We start from the raw sequence: 18,845 nt of genomic DNA on the forward strand, positions 1-18,845 counted from the left end.
GAAAAATGTTCTGAGAGAGATAGCAAGAGAGTCGGTCGGAGACAGCACGCTCAAGTGTTTTGGAAGAAAAGATTAAAGGAATTACCGGTCTGTCGTTTTGGACATCAGAGTTTTGGTTTCTGAAGGTGGGGAGCAATTTCTGCCTGTTGAAGTCAGAGGGGACGTAGCCAGTGGCCAGGGATGAGTTGATGAGGGAAGTGAGGAATGGGAGAAGGTCTCCACAGATGGAAAAGAGTTTCCTATGGTGGAGGCAAGAGCATGAAATTTAGAGTGATAGAAAGTGCCTCTAGCAGCAGATACAGATGAATAGAAGGTAGAGAGTAGTTGCCAAAGCTACAAAAGAGCAAAATGAGATCAGCTGAAAATAACTAGGTACTAAATAGCTCAGCAGAACCATCTTTGTTTCAGCGACGGTCTTAGTTTTGATGAGACCGCCGTTGACACAGACAGTATTACCAAAACCACAACAGTCAAATTGCACTGCCCTTTAATCCTGGTTGATGTGTCAACAATCATCTGCAAGTTATGAGCAGTAAGCAGTTCACACACCAAGTAGGCTACTGCGAAGACAGGCAGCACTTAAAGTAGATGGTCCTAGTTAGCAAAAAGATAGTACTAGACAGAGGTGGAAAAGGTATCCAATTGTCAAACTTGAGTAAAAGTAAAGATACCTTAATAGAAAATCCCCCAGTAAAATACTTGAGTAAAATTCTAAAAGTATTTGATTTTAAATATTCTTAGGTATCAAAAGTAAATGCAACTGCTAAAATAGACATAAGCATTTATCATGACACTAGACGAGACCCAAATGCAGACACAGGAGGCAGATGGTTGGAGTTTAAGATGTTTATTAAATCCAAAGGGAATAGGCAAGAGAATGGTAGTGGACATGCAAAATCTGATCTAACTAGATCAGAGTCCAGGAGGTCAGGGCAGGCAGAATGGTCAGGCAGGCGGGTACAGAGTCCAGAACAGGCAAGGGTCAAAACCGGGATCACTAGAAAAAAGGAGAAAAGGCAAAGCAGGAAAAACCGCTGGTATGCTTGAACATACAAGATGAACTGGCACAGAGCGACAGGAAACACAGGGATAAATACACTGGTACAGAGAGACAGGAAACACAGGGATAAATACACAGGGGAAAACAAGTGACACCTGGAGGGGGTGGAGACAATCACGAGGACATGTGAAACAGATCAGGGTGTGATCATTTTAAATTCCTTATATTAAGCAAGCAAACCATTTTCTAGATGTTTTAATTTACGGATAGAGAGGGACACACTCAGAAATAATTTACAAACAAAGCATTTGTGTTTAGCGATCAGAGGCAGTAGGGATGACCAGGGATGTTCTCTTGATAAGTGCGTGAATTGGACAATTTTTATTGTCCTGCTAAGCGTTCAAAATGTAACAAGTACTTTGCGTGTCAGGGAAAATCTATGGAGTAAAAAGTACATTATTTTCTTTCGGAATGTCGTGAAGTAAACGTAAACATTTTCTAAAACATAAATAGTAATATACAGATACCCCAAAATACTACTTACTTTACACCATTGGTACTTGACAACAACAAATGAAGACAACAATTATACTTAGATATCAGGAGTCATCCAGCTATAGAACAAAGCATACTGTGTCCATTCCCGCTAAACTCTTTATTTTCCCCTAGTCTAGGCCTATGTTTGTCCCTCTCTAAGAGTATCCAATGACAATCGGCTAAATAAGACGCGTCTGACTATTAACTACGTTTGACAGTCTCTTCTAGATAAAAGAAGAATATGCACAAATATGATGACTCATGCCTTCATATGTAATTTGAGATTATTAGACATATTCACACCAAAATGATCTTCCTCTTGATTTAATAATCTGTTTAAATGTCTTAGAAGAAATGCACGTTTTTCCCAAGAAGTTACCTTATTACCCCTCTCTCTCTCTTATCATAAGACTCGCTGCCGACTGCCCCCTACTTGTCTCTCCCCTCCCCTGTTTCTCCCCATGCTCCTCTCGTTATAAAGCCGCGTTTACGCGCAGTGAGTCCCTCCACACAGCACAGCCCAGAGGCGGCAGCAGAGAAGCACCGATATATCACACACACGAGAGAGAACGCATCTGTTCTGTCCGTGTAGCCTACAGCAGGTGACTTGGCTGAGCATTCGGAGATAGACACAAGGTAAATGTCCTCTCAATCTCATTCAGACATTTGGTTTCATTCTTCACCGAGATTTGTGTTGTCCAGCTCTGATGCGCCTGTATTCTCCGATGCTACCGTTTATTTATGAGTGTAGTTGTTGTCTTCTTGAAATCTTGTGTTTTTTAAGATGTTGTCAATCACTTGGTTTCGGGTAGACAGCTGTTTCAGCACGAGGGAACCATACTGACACTGATAAAGCGTGAATGGTTCTCACTCAAGTACAGTGATCTGATTTACTGATAGCTAATGAAGTATAGAGAGCAAGAGAGAGAGAGAGTTCCAGGCGTGCTGTTTACCCAGGCTACTCCTGAGAAAGGATCAATACCAGACATCGTGTAACTCTTTGTCTGTGTGTGCATGTGTGTGTTATAACATGTACAGTGTTGAAGACAGACCATTTTCAGTAAAACACATGGTAGTGTAAACAAACAACACATTTACCAGAGCAGGCCAAAAACATACACCATGAAGTCTTACACAATAACACAGCAGCTAACACTGCAGAATAGGACACTGAATATGGAGGGCATGACTGCAGTGGGAATCACTGTATGTGTGTGTGTGTGTGTGTGTGTGTGTGGCAGCTATGCCATTAGTCATAGAGTCAGACCACAATAAAGTGAATTTGGAAAGTATTCAGACCCCTGCACATTTCAGCCTTATTCTAAAATGGATTAATAAATATAATGTTTTCCTAATCAATCTACACACAATACCCCATAATGACAGTGAAAATAGTTTTTTTGCAAATGTGTTAAAAGTTTAAAAAAAATAAAAAAAATAGAAATACCTTATTTACATAAGTATTCAGACCCTTTGCTATGAAACTCGAATTTGAGCTCAGGTGTATCCTGTTTCCATTGATCATTGTTGAGATGTTTCTACAACTTGATTGGAGTCCACCTATGGTAAATTCAATTGATTGGACATTATTTGGAAAGGCACAGAACTGTCTATAAAATATGCATGTCACAGCAAAAACCAAGCCATGAGGTCGAAGGAGTTGTCCGTAGAGGTTCGAGACATGATTGTGTCAGGGTACAAATCTGGGGAAGGGTACCAAAACATTTCTGGAGCATTGAAGGTCCCCAAGAACATAGTGCCCTCAATCATTCTTAAATGGAAGAAGTTTGGAACTACCAAGACTCTTCCTAGAGCTGGCCACCCGGCCAAACTGAGCAATTGGGGGAGAAGGGCCTTGGTCAGGGAGGTGAGATTGAACTCTTTGGCCTAAATGCCAAGCGTCACATCTGGAGGAAACCTGGCACCATCCCTACGGTGAAACATGGTGGTGGCAGCATCATGCTGTCAGGATGTTTTTCAGAGGCAGGGACTGGGAGACTAGTCAAGATCGAGGCAAAGATGAACGAAGCCAAGTACAGAGAGATCCTTGATGAAAACCTGCTCCAGAGCACTCAGAACCTCAGACTAGGGCGAAGGTCCACCTTCCAACAGGACAACGACCCTAAGCACAAATTAGCTAATAGTTGTCATGACAACGCGGGAGTGGCTTCGGGACAAGTCTCTGAATGTCCTTGAGTGAACCAGCCAGAGCCTGGACTTGAACCCGATCAAATATCTCTGGAGAGACCTGAAAATAGCTGTGCAGCAACGCTCCCCATCTAACCTGACATAATTTGAGAGGATCTGCAGAGACAGGCGTGCCAAGCTTGTAGCGTCATACCCAAGAAGACTCGAGGCTGTCACTGTCAAAGGTGCTTCAACAAAGTGCTGAGTAAAGGTTCTGAATACTTATGGAAAATGTGATATTTCAGTAAAAACATATATTTAAATTAGCAAACACTTCTATAAAACAGTTTTTGCTTTGCAATTATGGGCTATTGTGTGTAGCTTGATGAGGGAAAAAAAACAATTTATAACATTTTAGAGTAAGGCTGTAATCTTAACAAAATGTGGAATAAGTCAAGGGGTCTGAATACTTTCAGAAGACCGAGTATGTGTTTAGCTAAATGTATTTACAGTTTTATTCACGTTTTCAAGTACTGGTGACAAGTAATGCATTCTGATTATTGCTTCGATTGTAATGGACACGTGATTTGTGTAAAATACTTTTTTGAAGGTTGTACTGATTATAATGAGCTAATGTTAAGCTATTTGCCAGGTATGTGTGGAGCCATGTTTGTTGACATTATACAATGTATTCTGGGTGTCACGTAAATGTCGCTCTTTCCAAAGATATTATTATGAGGTGAAGGAATGTGTCAATCATCTCTCAAGTAAACTTCCCGGAAGTGAATGAAGGGACGTGAATGATCGTAGACGACACACCCCCTTCAACATGCACACTGCAAACAGACCAAACTCATCTTGTCTCCTCTTATTATCTTTGGTTGATACAAAAAAACAATCATGGCGGCGCGCACAAACTAGCCATCGTCGGATTACTTTTATTTTCTAGAAAGTATTTTACTCAATTATTTTGATCAATGTCAAGGTTACCTGTATTGTGTTGAATTATAAACAGTAATTGCTATTAGCTAATTTATATTGTGGTTTCTGACAGCAGAGAGTTATCTAAAAATTCCCCTCAGTTAGTGCTAAGACTAATGTAGCCTACATATTCCGGTTTGGATGATTGTGTATGCCATCACTTCTTCTGTGAATGTCTGAACATTGCATCCCCCCAAAAAAACAGTATGGCTAGCTCAAATGCTGACTGTTGCCTCAATCGAAACTGTATGTTCTAAATAAGCATTCTAATCACACCGGTTTGAGGGTACACTGCAGGGACCACTGTAGAATGATCACACCTGTTTGTTGGTATGTGTTGTGGTAAACCGTGGGGTGTTGGGTTGAGCATGCAGAGATTGATACAGAGACAGGGAGGTTTTAGTCCGCAAAACAACTTTACTAGGACAGAAAAAAAACAAAGAAAATCACTTAGGTTTGGCGCGGTCCTTCTCCTCTACTTTTGCTTTGTGTCGGTCTCTCCCCGTTCTCTCTCACGGTGTGCCACAGTGCTCCTTTTATTTGGCCTCCACGGCTGGTTGGCACTTTCCGCTAAATACCTCCACCTGGAGCTGTCCGTGTCGGGGTGCCCAGCTCCCGTATTCCCAGCAGAGTGAGCCAACGTCGCCTCACGTACCTCCCCTCTATTACCCTCCCCCAGGGTAGACCTCCTGGGATACCCCCCCCCCAAGCCCTGACTGGGAGGGAGGCATACTCAGGGCTAGGTTTGCATCCCTCCTGGAGAGGGCATCCGCATTGCCGCGCTGGGCCCCCGACCTGTGGATTACAGAAAAAGAGAATTGCTGGTGGGTGACACGGTCATTCGTGTCCTTACCTCTTGCCATCCACACAAGGGGGGCATGGTCAGTGATCAGGGTGAACTTCCTCCCGAGGAGGTAATACTTGAGGGTGTCCAGTGCTCTCTTCACGGCAAGGCACTCCTTCTTGACAATCCAGTGTTTCTTCTCCCTCGGGAGGAGATGCCTGCTGACATACATGATTGGGTGCTTCCTCCTCTTTGGACAAAACAGCCCCTACCCCTGTGTCAGACGCGTCTGACTGGACCAGGAGGTATTTTAGGAAAGTCCGGGGTGACGAGTACCGGATGCGAACATAGTGCATCCTTCAGGGCCTGGAACTCCGCCTCTGTGTCCTCCGTCCATCGGACCGTCTAGTGTAGTCGTGCCTTCTTTAAGTCTGTGAGGGGAGAAGCTATTGCGGCAAATTGGGGTACAAATCTACCGTAGTACCCTGCTAACCCCAGGAATGACTTCACCTGCCTCTTGTTTCAAGGGACCGGGCATCCCCTAATGGCAACACATTTTTTTTCAAATTTTCCCTCCCGATCTGATATTCCAGGTACTCCACCTCGGCGTAGCCCAGCTTGCACTTGTGGGGGAAGGCGGTCAGGCCAACATCCCTTAGTGCATCAACCACGGCCTGCAACCTACAAAGATGTGACTCCCAACTGTCACTGTGCACAATTATGTCATCCAGATAAGCAGCTGCGTACTCACCGCAGGACACGGTCCATGAGTCGCTGAAAGGTCGCTGGTGCCCTGTGGAGCCCGAAAGGCAGAACCCGGTAGTGGTATAGCCCCCCCGGGGTGGAGAAGGCATTCTTCTCCCGGGAGGCCACTGCCAGTGGCACCTTGCCGTACCCCTTCGTCAGGTCCAAGGTGCTGATGCATCTCGTCATTCCCAAGCGGTGGATCAGTTCGTCCACCCGGAGCATGGGGTAGGCATTGAACTTACTGACCTCATTCAGGCCCCAGAAGTCAGTACAGAAGCAGACGGTTCCATCCGGTTTCGGAACCAGCACTATGGGGCTAGACCACTCACTGTGTGACTCCTCCCGTACCCCCATTTCTAGCATTTGCGCACTTTTTCTCCCGGACGTGTGTGGATATGATGTTCCACGAGATCCGTGCACACCGGCACCTCAGAGAACACGTCCGTATTCCGCTGGACCAACTCTCTGAGCTCTTGTCGTTGGGTCGGGCTGAGGTCTCCCCCCATTGCAACTTCGACCGAGGGCGGGCCCTGCTGTGGCCGGGTCCAGGTTACACACAGCGCCTCACGTGCGTGCCATTTCTTCACATGGTAAAGCTGGAGGCGTTTCCTCTGCCCCGTTTGGAGGACCTTATAGTTGTCGTAGCCTACCCGCTCAACAATGTCGTAGGGCCCATGCCACGTAGCCAGGAATTTACTCTCCGCTGTAGGGATCAACACTAAGACCTCACCTGGTTGGAACTCTCGTGGTTGGCCCACCGGTTGTAGACATGCTCCCGGGCACGTTGTGCCTGGGCCATGTGCTCTCTCACCACTGGAAAATCGCCATTATCCTCTCCCTCATCTCCTCCACATGTTCTACTACGCTGCGAAAGAGGGGTAGGCTGCTCTTCCCAGACCTCCTTGGCTAGGTCCATCAGCCCGCGGGGGCCAACGGCCATACAGGAGCTCAAAGGGGGAGAACCCTGTGGATGCTTGGGGTACCTCACGCACTGAAAACATCAGTTGGGGCAGCAGCTGGTCCCAGTTCCTCCCGTCTCTCTCTATGTCCTTCTTCAGCATCTGTTTTAGGGTCTTATTGAAGCGTTCCACCAGCCCGTCCGTTTGTGGATGGTACACACTGGTCCTCACCTGTTTTATTCGTAACAGATTGCAGACATCTTTCATCACACGAGACATGAATGTGGTGCCCTGGTCCATCAGAATTTCCCACGTAATACCCACCCGGCTAAATAAATGGAAGAGCTCCCGTGTGATACCTTTGGCTGCCACCGTGCGTAGCGGGATTGCCTCAGGATACCGGGTGGCGTAATCCACGATTACAAGGATATATTGGTGTTCCCTCGCGGTTTTCACCAACGGACCCACTAGATCCATTGCCACCTGCTTGAATGGCACTCCTATAATGGGCAAGGGAACCAAAGGGTTTCTATAATGCACCCTCGGAGCTGTGATCTGGCACTCCGGGCAACTACGGCAGTAGTCCTCCACGGCTCGCTTGACTCCGGGCCAGTGGAACCGGTTCCCAAAACGCTCCCTGGTTGTCTCCATCCCCATGTGTGCCCCAAGCAGGTGGGTGTGGGCAAGCTGCAACACAGTCTTAACATACTGGCTGGGTATGAGTAACAAGTCTTTTGTCTCCCCATTACGCTTTATTACCTGATACAATAAATTATGCTTGATGGCAAAGTGGGGGTAACGCCAGTGGGGGTAGCGCCAACCCCAAGACACAGTACACCATCCACCGCAATCACCTGGCCCCTAGCGTTTGGGGTCTTATAACTGGGCAGTCCCGACCTGACCCGTGAAGATTCCCGTGTTGGGAGGTCCATCTAGGTCCTGCATCTCCATAAAGGGCAGCCTGAGGTCTTCCTCGCACGGTGGCTCGCTTGTCGGAGCGAGCCTCCTGGTCCGACTCGGCCCAGTGGGTTGGGTTGCACAGGCTAATGTCCTTTTTCCTTTTCTTCCTACCTCCCTTGCGTGCCTCCCCAGGTCCCTCCTCCACAGCGCCTGGAAGAGAGGGCAGTCTCGACCGAGGAGAATGGACATGGGCAGGTCACACGCGCATCTGGCATTCCCCCTTGGGGTGGTTATCCTCACTGGCACCTTTGGGTACTTCTTCATGTCCTCGTGTACACAGGACACTGTCACCTCCTCGTCCCCCAGTTCCTCCTTCCCCTCTCGTGTGAGCCACTGCGGGTGGGCCAGGGTTACCATGCTGCCGGAGTCCAGCAGAGTGCGGACAGCTCCAGGTGAGGTGCCCCGGCTCACCGCACTCATAGCAGCGTCTCTGATCTGGGTCCAGCAGCCACCGACGTCGTCAGTTTGGGTCACCCTCCCGCTTCACAGCCTCAGCTGGTTCCGTCCGGGCCCCCTTCAGCCGCTCGCGCCTCTTTGTGTTGTTCTTCCCCCCGCTGCGTCGCCTCTCTCCGCTCGGGCCCCTCTCAGCAGGTCCTGGGTGTTCTGGTGAATTTCCACCGCGGTCAGCAATTCCTCCAGGCTCTGGGGGTTCTGCATGTTCAGTCTTCTTCATCTCGTATGGCAGGGCCCGAAAGTATTTATACAGGACGAGCTTGTCAAGCATCGGGAGGGAGGGTACTTCCATCAGTAGCCAGCCCGTGGCCAGGCGCACCAGGTCGCTCATCTGAGCACGAGGGGAAAGGGTCGGGTCAAAGTCCCAGTCGTGAACCAGTTGTGCACAGCGTGCGAGATTGAACCCATAACGGCTCAGGATCTCCCGTTTGAGTCCCTCACAATTCGCGGCCTGGTCAACATTCAAATCAAAGTAGGCCTTCTGGGCCTTCCCAGAGAGGTAGGGTACCAACAGGCTGGCCCACTTGGGCTTGGGCCATCCTTCCCTCTGTGCCGTCCTCTCGAAGGTGCACAAATACGACTCCACGACTCCACCTTCCTCCCTTAACTGAACCAGGAACGGATTCGGGTCAGACTCCTGAGCCCTCCCAACCTTCAAATGGGCTACCTCCACTGCCAGTCTGCGGTTTTGTTGGTGCTGCTCCTCCAGTGCTTGCTCCTCGAGAGAGACTGTTGCTTCTACTGGCTGAGGATGAACAGAGAAACATAGAAACGTGCAACTTTCACATATGTTGATGTTGGGTTGGTGCTGGAGATGATGAATATGAATTTTAAAAATGCCCCTTTAAGTTAATGGTTAATGTTAGGGATAGGGTTAAAACAGAAACAACTTGACAGTTAAGCCTAGCATTCAGCAGGCAACATTTTCACAAAAACAAGAAAAGCATTCAAATAAAATCCTTTACCTTTGAAGAACTTCGGATGTTTTCAATGACGAGACTCTTAGTTAGATAGAAAATGTTCATTTTTTCCCAAAATATTATTTGTGTAGACGAAATAGTTTTGTTCATCACGTTTGGCTAAGAAAAATACCGGAAAATGCAGTCACTTACAACGGCAAACTTTTTTCCAAATTAGCTCCATAATATCGACAGAAACATGGCAAACGTTGTTTAGAATCAATCCTCAAGGTGTTTTTCACATATCTATTCGATAATCTATCAGTGGTGGCAGCTGGCTTCTCATCAGAAACAAACGGAAAAATACTGCAGCTGGAGATTACGCAATAATTGCAACGGAGGACACCAAGCGACCACCTGGTAGATGTAGTCTCTTATGGTCAATCTTCCAATGATATGCCTACAAATACGTCACAATGCTGTAGACACCTTGGGGAAAACGTGGAAAACGTAAGCTGACTTCTAGCTCCTTCACAGCCATATAAGGAGTCATTGCCATGAGGTGATTTCAAAAAATGCGGCACTTCCTGATTGGATTTTTATCTGGGTTTCGCCTGTAACATCAGTTCTGTGGCACTCACAGACAATATCTTTGCAGTTTTGGAAATGTCAGTTTTCTTTCCAAAGCTGTCAATTGTATGCATAGTCGAGCATCTTTTTGTGACAAAATATCTTGTTTAAAACGTGAACGTTTTTCATCCAAAAATTAAAAGAGCGCCCCCTATATTGAAGAAGTTAAGTTTAGGCATTCATTCTGACTAGTTAACCCTTACCTTAGGTTTGGGATAGGGTTAAAACAAAACAAATAAAAACTAGTGCCTAGCACTGGGATTGAACCTGCAATCCTCAGAGCTGGATTACTCCCATCCACAGCACCCTTGCAAGCTGCAAGCCTACTTGATAGTAATAGCGCTCACTGTTGCCCCTAGTGGCCTGTATTGAAGGCACCTCTCGACATCCTGGGAACTTGGTTCTGGTGTGACCTGGCTACACACAGACACACACACACACACACACATTGTGTGGTGCCAGAAAAACAACCTCTCCCACAACGTGAGCAAGACAAAGGAGAAGATCGTGAACTACAGGAAAAGGAGGGCCGTGCATGGCCACATTCACATCGACGGGGCTGTAGTGGAGCGGGACGAGAGTTTCAAGTTCCTTGGTGTCCTCAAACTATCATGGTCTAAACACACCAAGAAAGTTGTGAAGAGGGCACGACAATGCCTTTTCCCCCTCTCTGGACCCATTTGGCATGGGTCCCTAGATCCTCAAAAAGTTCTACAGCTGCAACATCAAGAGCGTCCTGACCGGTTGCATCACCGCCTGGAATGGCAACTGCTCGACATTTGACCGTAAGGCACTACAGAGGGTAGTGCGTACAGCCCAGTATATCACTGGGGCCAAGCTTCCTGCCATCCAGGACCTATCTGTGTCAGACGAAGGCCCAAAGAATTGCCAAATACTCCAGTCACCCAGTCCTAGACTGTTCTCTCTGCTACCACACTTTCTGTTTTAAGCTTTCTCATGAAGTGCCACTGAGGGACTATGGCTTGTGGATTATTGTAGTGAGCAGAAGTCAGATGGGTCTGCAGCTGTTGCTGTCTAAACCCCTGGTCCTGGAGAGCTACAGGCTTTAGTTCCAGCCGGGTCCAATATCTGTGCATTAGAGATGTCGACGATGAGTATGACGTGTCACTTCTCTAACGCTCAGGAAGCTCTGATTCAAACTCCCACTAGACAGCTCTGCAAGTGTTATAATGTCAAAATACGTTCGTTACTCACCATATATTGGGTTTTGCTGAGCAACTACAGTATTTACTTCCTTTACTGACAATATATACTTCCACATAAATATGTACAAGCAACTGAAAAAATGCCTCTCCGGCTATTGTAGACTTCCAATCTGTGTATGGCAGTAACGAGTGATTTACATTGGAGTTGTCAAATAGCCATTTTTTCGGTCGCTTGTAAATTATTATTTAGACATTTTTTTGGAAGTACATACCGGGAGGGTCACTAGAGACTATACTGGATTAACATAAAGAAGCGTTAGAAGGTTTACATCATACTGGAGGTGGAGAGTACCAATAAGTACCAGGAAGTACTCATGGTCTATTGCCCCATATTTAGTATTTTATTAGGATCCCCAATTAGCCACTACCAAGGCAGTGGCTACTCTTCCTGGGGTCAAAACAGGAAACAAAACAAATAAAATACATTAATATAGATAATACAATACATATTGCAGTACAAAATACAGTAGAAAATATATAAAGATGGTTGTGTCTTCACAGTCCCTGTTGTGCCATAAGGTGTTCTTTTATCATCTGGTTCTATTGCTAGCTTGATTTACCTGGGGTGGAAGAGACCTCCATGTAGTCTTGGCTCTATTTAATACTGTGTGTTTCCCAGCCTCTGTTCTGGACCTGGGGCCTGTGAAGAGACCTCTGGCTGCATGTCTTGTGTGGTACCGATGAGTGTCTGAACTGTGTGCCAACTGCTTGAACAGACAGTTCAGTACCTTTAACCCATCAGCACCTCGCACAAAGACCAATAGTGATGCAGTCAATCTCACCTCAACTGTGAGCCAGGAGAGATTGACATGCGTGTCATTGACATTCCCCCTCCGTGTACATCTAAGTGCAATACGTGCTGCTCTGTTCTGGACCAACTGCATCTTTCCTATGTCCTTTTTTTGCTGCACATGACCACACAACTGGGCAGTAGTCCAGGTGCGTCAAAACTAGGACCTGTAGGAACTGCCTGGTCGATATAGTAAAAAGGTAGTGCACTATATGGGGAATAAGGCTCAAGTGGAAAGCACTATACTGCATGTGGAATGGCGTGTCATTTGGGACTGCATTTCAGTCTAAGCCAAAGCCTCTGTATGTGTCAGGTCATAACTAATGTCATTCTGTTTCTTTACTGTTGTTCAGAACTCACAGTGATGTTCTCAGTTAATTATCAACCTAAGCCAATTGATATTAGATTCTATTCTGGGAGCTGTAACTTTATGAGCTGATATGAATAATAAACCATTTAGGACTCCTGATGGTTGTCATCAGACTGTAGTGTGTGTCTGCGTGTCTCTCTGTGTGTGTGTGTATTTGCACTTGTTTTCCTACATTATCAGGACCCCAATGTCCTAACATTTCACCTTAATGTCATGAAAAGGTCTGTAATCAATAACCTTTTTGAAAAGTTTGGACTTTTTTCAGGTCCTGAATTTGTTAAAATGCTATTTTAAACTTAAGAGTTAGGTTTAGGATTTGGGGGTTAGGGTTGGGTTTAGGGTTAGAGTTTTTTGGGGTTAGATTAAGGTTTATGGTTAGGGGTTAGGTCAAATATATTTGTTTTTATTGTAAAAAGAAAGAAGGTACACTCCAAAAAGTCCTGAGATTTTCTGAAAACACAGCTGTGTGTGTGTGTGTGTGTGTGTATATGAGATTGTCTTGAGACTCGTCCTTGTAGAAAACAGTGAGAGGAGAACAAGATCTCTCTCTTGAAACGCAAAGCGGTTGCATCTCATTTTGTCATATAGATGAGTACACTGTGAATGAAGCAACATGTGATGGGAGCTAAGGCTTTAATTCAGGGAGGGAATGCTCTACTGGCAATCTTGAACTGTACTGTTAGGCTGCCCACTTCCCGGCAACAAGGTGCATGATGTGTGATGAATGTATTGTTGAAGAAAAAGTTGAGTCGAGTTGAGCAGAGGCAATTTTAGGATATCCACCCATGGGGAACATTTGTTAGCAGGGCCCGGAGAAGAATTGGCCTTTAAAAATGCATTTGTACTTAATTTAAAAAACAGTGCCGCTGTTCACTAAAAATTGTGAGTTGTTGAGAAATATTTTTTTCTATTGGCTTTACAGACAGATTAGTCATCTCTGTTCAACAGTAGGCATTTTCTCTCCAAACTGTCTGTTTTTCCTGCGATTGTATATTGAAATTTAAAAAAGACAAAGAGCCACAACCAACCATTGAAATAAAATCCATAGATGGCAGTTCCCATTCAAGTCAGGACTGGTAGCCATATCTAGTGTACCCATGACTTTAATAGTCAAATTGAAAGGGTAAGAGGTTCCAAAACCCTTTTATACACTGAACAAAAATATAAACACAACATGTAAAGTGTTGATCCAATGTTTCATGAGCTGAAATAAAAGATACCAGAAATTATCCATACACACAAAAAGCTTATTTCTCACAAATGTTGTGCATAAATTTGTTTACATCCCTGTTAGTGAGCATTTCTTCTTTGACAATATAATCCATCCACCTGACAGGTGTGGCATGAGAAGCTGATTACATTTAGCATGTAAATCCTGGTGGGGAACCCCCCCCCCCCCCCCCCCCCCCGACAATATTTTTTTAATGCATGTCAGCAAAGCAACTACACATTAATTAATTGTACTATATTGGTGACAAATGGTGCCCACAAACTGTTAGGGCCTACATAAAGCTGTCGCAACAGCAGAGGTTTCTTTTCAGCACCATGGAGTGAATCCTTACCACCGCTACACCTGGTTATCAGCGGAGCCTTGTCTGGCAGCGAAACAGTTCATTCAGCCTCATTTTACTGCCTTTAAAAAAAACATAGCTGATATGGTTGACTTCCTTAAATAAATGTGGTTTCTACTGACAATTGAGATGTACAAACTATGGCATAAGGGAACGATGAGCGGATAAGAGTCAATGCGTAATTTCAATGGAGACATTAATGTGCGACCTAAGACGGACGTAGTCAATATAACTATTTCTTCAGCACTTTTGAAATGTACAGCGACAGAATTCAGAACATGGGCCGTTCTTACAGTATTCTCCCTGTACACCAAGTCAGAATAAATAAAGGGGGGATATATTAGCCACTGATTCCTTCCAAACCACTCGTTATTGAATTTTGCGATTTCCAACTTGTTGTGTAATGTTTATTTCCAGTGGCCGATGAGCACCTATAACATCTCTTCAAATGACAAGGATTGAAAATGATTTGCCGACTTGATTCACGACGACTGCTTGTCTAGCTTGCTAGCTAACATTTTGAAAGTATGATCTTGACATGATCAGTCCAATCAAAGCTATGGTAGATATGTGATTTGACGTCATTTTATGTGGCAAATTACCTTGGATAGGCACTTCTAACGTAAACCTATGGCAGCACCCAAGGGGCTTGAATTTTTGAGCTCTCTCCATGGATTTTGGGGTGGTGTATTGTCCCCATGACTGACAGAACACTGAGCCAATCACGGCGCAACTAAAGAACATTACCAACCCCTACACTCTGTATTTTCCGTGGCCTGCCCCACCACCACAGAAAGCACTGAGCTAGGCTGAATCTCTTTTATTTTGGAGCTGCCTTACTCAAGAAAGCAAAAAAACGACCATGTTTTTATGTGGCTTTATTACCTTTTAAACTTTTTTTAAATGTTTTTTTTTACATTGTTTGGACACTGATTTGTGACACAAATGAATGCCGAAATAACATGCAAAACAGGCAACAAAACAAGTACATACAGTTCCAGTCAAAAGTTGACACACCTGCTTTTTTTTTCTTTTTACTATTTTCTACATTGTAGAATAATAGTAAAGACATCAAAAAGATGAAATAACACATATGGAGTCATGTAGTAACCAAAACAGTGTTAAGCAAATCAACATGTATTTTTGATTTGAGATTCTTCGAAGTAGCCTCCCTTTGCCTTGATGACGGCTTTGCACACTTGGCATTCTCTCAAACATCTTCACCTGGAACACTTTTCCTACAGTCTCAAAGGAGTTCCCACATAAGTGGGGCAAAAAAGTATTTAGTCAGCCACCAATTGTGCAAGTTCTCCCACTTAAAAAGATGAGAGAGGCCTGTAATTTTCATCACATGTACACTTCAACTATGACAAACTGTTGGCAGTCCTTTTATAATCTATAGAAAGATCACCCGTTTCTGTCAACTGTTTCTTTTCGTGCAGTCTCTCTGTGTCTCACAGACCTGTAACTTCTTCTTTAAGAGGCTCATCTGTCCTCCACTCGTTACCTGTATTAATGGCACCTGTTTGAACTTGTTATCAGTATAAAAGACACCTGTCCACAACCTCAAACAGTCACACTCCAAACTCCACTATGGCCAAGACCAAAGAGCTGTCAAAGGACACCAGAAACAAAATTGTAGACCTACACCAGGCTGGGAAGACTGAATCTGCAATAGGTAAGCAGCTTGGTTTGAAGAAATCAACTGTGGGAGCAATTATTAGGAAATGGAAGACATACAAGACCACTGATAATCTCCCTCGATCTGGGGCTCCACGCAATATCTCACCCCGTGGGGTCAAAATGATCACAAGAACAGTGAGCAAAAATCCCAGAACCACACGGGGGGACCTAGTGAATGACCTGCAGAGAGCTGGGACCAAAGTAACAAAGCCTACCATCAGTAACACACTACGCCGCCAGGGACTCAAATCCTGCAGTGCCAGACGTACTGGCTTACGCAGGGGGACACATGTCCAGGCCTTCTGAAGTTTGCTAGAGAGCATTTGGATGATCCAGAAGAAGATTGGGAGAATGTCATATGGTCAGATGAAACCAAAATATAACTTTTTGGTAAAGTCAACTCATCGTGTTTTGGAGGACAAAGACTGCTGTGTTGCATCCAAAGAACACCATACCTACTGTGAAGCATGGGGGTGGAAACATCATGCTTTGGGGCTGTTTTTCTGCAAAGGGACCAGGACGACTGATCAGTGTAAAGGAAATGAATGGGGCCATGTATCGTGAGATTTTGAGTGAAAACCTCCTTCCATCAGCAAGGGCATTCAAGATCTTTGGAGGGAGTTGAAAGTCTGTGTTGCCCAGCAACAGCCCCAAAAACATCATTGCTCTAGAGGAGATCTGCATGGAGGAATGGGCCAAAATACCAGCAACAGTGTGTGAAAACCTTGTGAAGACTTACAGAAAACGTTTGACCTCTGTCATTGCCAACAAAGGGTATATAATAAAGTATTGAGAAACTTTTGTTATTGACAAAATACTTATTTTCCACCATAATTTACAAATAAATTCATTAAAAATCCTACAATGTGATTTTCTGGATTTTCTTTTCTCATTTTGTCTGTCATAGTTGAAGTGTACCTATGATAAATTACAGGCCTCCCTCATCTTTTTAAGTGGGAGAACTTGCACAATTGGTGGCTGACTAAATACTTTTTTGCCCCACTGTATGTTAAGCACTTGTTGGCTGTTTTTACTTCACTCTGCGGTCCGACTCATCCCAAACCATCTCAATTGGGATGAGGTCGTGTGAGTGTGGAGGCCAGGTCATCTGATGCAGCACTCCATCACTCTCCTTCTTGGTCAAATAGCCCTTACACAGTCTGGAGGTATGTTGGGTCATTGTCCTGTTGAAAAGCAAACCAGATGGGATGGCGTATCGCTCAGAATGCTGTGGTGGCCATGCTGGTTAAGTGTGTCTTGAATTCTAAATAAATCACTGACAGTGTCACCAGTAAAGCACCCCCACACCATGACACCTCCTCCTCCATGCTTCACGGTGGGAAATACACATGCGGAGATCCATTCACCTACTCTGCATCTCACAAAGACACGGCGGTTGGAACCAAAAAAAAAGAAAGATTTCCACCGGAAATTTCCTTTGCTCGTGTTTCTTGGCCCAAGCATGTCTCTTCTTCGTGTTGGTGTCCTTTAGTTGTGGTTTCTTTACAGCAATTCGACCATGAAGGCCTGATTCACAGTCTCCAACAGTTGATGTTGAGGTGTGTCTGTTACTTGAAGCATTTATTTGGGCTGCAATTTCTGAGGTTGGTAACTCCAATGAACTTAAACTCTGCAGCAGAGGTAATTCTGGGTCTTCCTTTCCTGTGGCGTTCCTCATGAGAGCCAGTTTCATCATAGCGCTTGATGGTTTTTGCGACTGCACTTGAAAAAACTTTCAAAGTTCTTGAAATTTTCTTTGTCTTAAAGTAATGATGAACTGTCGTTTCTCTTTTCTTATTTGAGCTGTTCTTGTCGTCATATGGATTATTTTTTATTTTTTTACCAAATAGGGCTTCTTTTGTATAACCACCCCTACCTTGTCACAACACAAATTTGCTCAAACGCATTAAGGAAAGAAATTCCACAAATTATATTTTAACAAGGCACACCTGTTAATTGAAAGGAATTCCAGGTGACTACCTCATGAAGCTGGTTGAGGGAATGCCAAGAGTGTTTAAAGCTGTCATCAAGGCAAAGGGTGGCTAATTTGAAGAACACTTTTTTGTTTACTACATGATTCCATGTGTTATTTCATAGTTTTGATGTCTTCACTATTATTCTACAATGTAGGAAATAGTAAAAATAAATAAAATCCCTGAAATGGTCATTACACAGATGCACCTTGTGCTGGGGACAATAAAAGGCCATTCTAAAATGTGCAGATGTCTCAAGTTTTGAGGGAGCGTGCAATTGGCATGCTGACTGCAGGAATGTCCACCAGAGGTGTTGCCAAAGAATTGAATGTACATTTTTCTACCATAAGCCGCTTCCAACGTCGTTTTAGAGAATTTGGCAGTACATCCAACCGGCTTCTTAACGCTACAGCATGCAATGGCATTCTAGATGATTCTGTGCTTCCAACCTTGTGGCAACAGTTTGGGGAAGGCCCTTTCCTGTTTCAGAATGACAATGCCACCGAGCACAAAGCGAGGTCCATAGAGAAATGGTTTGTCAAGATCAGTGTGGAAGAACTTGACTGGCCTGCACAGAGCCCTGACTTCAACCCCATCGAACACCTTTGATTTGAAATGGAACGCCGACTGCGAGCCAGGCCTAATCGGCCAACATCAGTGCCCGACCTCACTACGTCTCAGGTGGCTGAATGGAATTAAGTCCCCGCAGCAATGTTCCAACATCTAGTGGAAAGTCTTCCCAGAAGAGTGGAGGCTGTTATAGCAACAAAGGGGGGACAAACTCCATATTAATGCATATGATTTTGGAATGAGATGTTCAACAAGCAGGTGTCCACATACGTCTGTCTGGTCATGTAGTGTATGTCTGACTATGTACCATTAGAAAAACAAATTTAAAAAGAGAAACAAAACAAACCATTGGTGACAGAATATAACCTATAACATCTGTGCCTTGTTCCAGAGTTCACGACCTCGGTCACTCAAGATGAACTCAGCCTAAAACCGTGGGTGTTGAAGATGTCCATCGTCGCTTTGGAGGTGGCCTCGCCAGTCTCATCCTTGATAGGTATCATACAAAACGAGAAAACATTTTTGGTTCCAAGCACCCTTAATGGGTTACAGAAAGGAATTTAGAGTTAAGCACATTCTCTTTCTTTACTGGCCTTAATGTGTATTGCTTCCACCCACTTGGTAAAGTGGTCGGTCGTCGTCAGA

At 44.8% G+C, this 18,845-nt stretch overlaps 1 protein-coding gene across 1 annotated transcript in view; it reads left to right on the top strand.

Moving 5' to 3' along the window:
• Positions 1-2,129: 2,129 nt before the first annotated feature.
• The window catches only part of LOC139388387 (neuropeptide Y receptor Y8a), a 28,808-nt gene continuing 12,092 nt past the window's right edge, over positions 2,130-18,845 (top strand). Inside the window, exon 1 of the mRNA XM_071135021.1 lies at positions 2,130-2,173. The gene's annotated coding sequence lies outside the window, so the exon portion shown is untranslated. The remainder of the gene's footprint in view (positions 2,174-18,845) is intronic.

Source organism: Oncorhynchus clarkii, chromosome 29, assembly GCF_045791955.1.
Source record: "Oncorhynchus clarkii lewisi isolate Uvic-CL-2024 chromosome 29, UVic_Ocla_1.0, whole genome shotgun sequence".
Taxonomy (NCBI): domain Eukaryota; kingdom Metazoa; phylum Chordata; class Actinopteri; order Salmoniformes; family Salmonidae; genus Oncorhynchus; species Oncorhynchus clarkii.